Source organism: Aplidium turbinatum, chromosome 6 (assembly GCF_918807975.1).
Source record: "Aplidium turbinatum chromosome 6, kaAplTurb1.1, whole genome shotgun sequence".
NCBI lineage: Eukaryota > Metazoa > Chordata > Ascidiacea > Aplousobranchia > Polyclinidae > Aplidium > Aplidium turbinatum.
Window position 1 is genome coordinate 27,799,497 of NC_137477.1, and position 3,780 is coordinate 27,803,276.

The 3,780-nt window shown below is 36.6% G+C and overlaps 1 non-coding gene across 1 annotated transcript; it reads left to right on the plus strand.

The window, feature by feature from the left end:
• Positions 1 to 2,967: 2,967 nt before the first annotated feature.
• On the plus strand, positions 2,968 to 3,074 carry LOC145773050 (U6 spliceosomal RNA). The gene has a single exon (XR_014289468.1). It is a non-coding gene; the product is annotated as a U6 spliceosomal RNA (small nuclear RNA).
• Positions 3,075 to 3,780: the final 706 nt, after the last annotated feature.

Here is a 3,780-nt window from a genome sequence, read left to right on the forward strand (position 1 = left end):
TTTAAAAACCATCAGTCAATGTTTATTGATGGGCTTTTCATCCTGAGATGATGACACCAGTTTACAAACAAGAGTCTAAGTTATCTACTGTATTGTATTGTGTTCACTGTACGGAAAGGATCCTTTTCTTCTCGAGGATTAGATATCTCGATTTGTTCCATTGCCATTAAAAGCAATTAAATTCGTAGACGATGACTGTTTTTGTTTAGAGCAATCAATAGAATGTAATGGATCAGATTACCAGCTTTGCAGACTTGGTTGTCCATGTTGATAATACGTTCTCAAACGCTGTATTTTACAAAATAAATCCATGTGGCTATTTGCTAATCCTTTTTCCACTATTTCTAAACATGTTGCAATCACCTTGTTTTCTTCAATCCAGTAAGCAAAATTTGTCCGTTTTCCGTTGATGCAACGTATACAGAAGCGCTTTAAATTCTATAATATTACAAGGTTAGATGTTGTGGTGTCAGTGTATGATATTTTTGTGTTAGCCTACGCAAACTTTTTTTCTAAGCTACGGCGTGATTGAAACAATCATTCATAGGTAAATTGGTCAATGGTCAATTGGTCATAGCACGGCCTGTTATAAGAAGTAGGCCGTAGTTAAGGTTTTCCTCAAGAAACATCATAACCAGTCTTTTGCTTTGGATGTTTCTGATTCAATTAGGGAGTGATAAAACTAAGTTGTATAATCTGACAGAAAGAGTACAAGTGCACGACTTACTTCAGTTTCATCATGTTACCTCTTCTTTCTGTCAGCTTCATAGCCGAGTGGTGAGAGCCCTGAAACGGCAATCGAAAGGGCGCCGGTATGACACCGCTCAAGAGCATGCGGTTGTGTCTTTGGCAGGACACTTAAAGACATGCCTGAAGGTGGGCACGAAGATTGGCTTCCTTGCCTTCCCGTTCACTTATTCTAAATCTTCAACCACCGGATGTACGCCTGGATATGGATACGACAAACAAAAAACCTCTTCTTTTTTCTAAATTTTAAAATTTTATTCAAGTGTAACCGTGCCATATTTTACACTGATTATTCAAAAACGTTGCAACGCTTGACATTTTGTCGGTTCTACCTTTTTCTAAACCTTCGCTATGTTTGGCATATACTGTTTTTGTTTTGATGGTCAGAAACAAAAACAAACTGAATTGAACTGAAACCAGGAATTTTCTATAAGTAGGTAACACAAAGTACGCACTCTTGTATCACATTGCAAGTATTTTAAGAGAAAACTTTTTTAAGTGTAACTCATTCTTAGTCTGCAATATGACGTCGTTTTCAAGAAAATTAGTAAAAGCACTGACTATATCTTTTATCACCTACGTACTGGAAAAAAGAATGGTTGAGGGGCCATTTATAGAGCCATCTATCCAGGAGCCTATGCTGTTCGACGTGTTCGTATCAACACGAATGTTCATACTTCGAAAGTTTGATATATTATGTCTTTGCCACGAACAAAAGTTACGAATACTTGTAGGAAGATATTTTTGTTCATAAAAAAGTATTTCCATGGTAAGGAGCCTTCTTGTTCGCACAAAAATTGTTTTCAAAAATCGTTATTCAAAAGGCAAGGTTTTCTTGGATTACATGGAATATAACTTGGAATATAACTTCCACAAAATTTTTTAGTAGTCTAGTTAGCTATAGACTTCATCGTAGGCTACAGCCGTATTTTGGTTTTAGGGGACTAAAGAAAAAAAAATGCTTATGGACTTTGTTGAAGGGTACGACGTTGAAGAGTGAGTTGGTTTCATTGAACTGCCTAGTAGTTAGTTTGTACAGTATGTAGCACGGGCACCAGGCACTGCCTTCTCCTACCAAAGTAAAAAGATCCCCTTTAGAAATGTCAGATGTGACCATTGACTCAAGATTGGGTAGGAATCTAAATTTCAGTCGGAGTAAGTCTGCACCACGTTAAAGTATTTCCATAGAGATGGGAGCTGAGCAAAAAGGCCCCCTCATACACATTTCGGAACTGTTTAATTCTGAAAACTCGTTCATTCTTATCATTTTTTTATATCTGTCTCTCCAAATGGTGCATAATTTGTGTTGACTGGATGATGAAACAGCACAACGTCAGCTCCACACTTACCCCAACATTTTACCCCAACCATCTACCCCTTTCTACCCTTGGACTAGCGAAAAATGGAAGGTTCATACGAAGACAAAAATATATTTGAGGCTGCATAGCCTACGCCATAGCACAGCAACAAACGAGTGAAGGTGTGCTTCTGTCTTAAATATGTCTACTGTAAGCATAGCACATCCAAGACCAACACAAAAACAATTTTTTTGGATTTCGTCGTTTTGATTTTAACAGTAAAAAAGTTAACAGATCAGGTATAACAGGAAGTCAAAAATCATTACTGTCATTTGCACTTGGTACTTTCCATTGCAAACAAGTGAAACAACCGTAAAAAACTTTAAGAAATGTAAAAAGCGTGCTGTGAAAATAAAAGGAGACAATACCAAACATTCAAGCAAGTAACATTCATCTCATGTGGAGGTTAACCTTGACAATGAATGATGTGAACCTAAAAATTGTTGTATTTATCCTTTTTGAAGAAGAATAGGTTTCATTTCGTGCTAGCTCGCATAAGTATTTAGCTGAATTCGTTTTACATTGATACGACAACCGCGAACGCTACGAAACGATCAAGTCTAGCTATTTCTTAAAACCACGTACGAGAAAGTCTGAGGTTTTATCACTCCAGTCCCAAGATAATAAAATGATTTATATTTTTCAGCAAGTCGTATTTCCCTATAGATTTTCTGTATAAACGAAAAATCGTCTGCATTTCTGAGCTGTGACATGTGACAATACAAATGTGTAACGTGAGCTACTAACTGGGCAATAGCTCTAGCTGCCACACACGAGATTATATGGTTTTCAACATAAAAAGACACCGATAATTGGGGTAGTCGACACAAACTTTCGTTTCGTTTGTTAAAACGAACAAAGAGTACTTGCTTCGGCAGTACATATACTAAAATTGGAACGATACAGAGAAGATTAGCATGGCCCCTGCGCAAGGATGACAAGCAAAATCGTGAAGCGTTCCATAAAAGAAAAAAAAAAAAAAAAAAAAAAAAAACGAACAAAGAAAGCTTAATTCGTAAACAAAACTTATCAGAACCAAAAGGTCAAAACATGTTTGTCCCAAGCCTCTGCAAGTTCCAATAAACCCGACATGAATCTTTCATGAATACGTGGCGTTCGCTTTAAAATTTGCACTTGTTTTTGCAGTTCTATCAAAGTTAAGCACTATTTGAAATTCAACCTAAGCCTCACCCATATGTTAAAACCAATGTTTGTAACAGATTAGTTTAAGGCAGTTGATCATCTCAAAAGCTAAAATAAAAAAGTAGCCTAATCATTAAACGAATACTCAAAGACTACTTTCATGGTACCGATACTTTTCTCTTGACCTCACTTAACCTCACAAGCTCGGATTGACCAATCAAAATCGTTCATCCACCAGCTGTTCCCCATCAGCTAAAATATCAATCGAAGATGAACTTATATAGCCTCGTGAAATCTCAAACGTATTTCCTCTACCTGTTTTTGTTTATATTTTGTATATGATAAAAATAAATTAGATGTATCTATAGAAAATCGCGTTGAATAGTGTGCTGTTTGTTGAACCACGCCAGGGTTGACCGAATTGCACAAAAATACAGAAAGTGCTTTCAAATACTTCTTATCTTTAGGGAGTCACACGGAATTTTAGTCTCCCTCCGGGAATGAAATAGAATTTCTTGTCGTTGAAATGAAA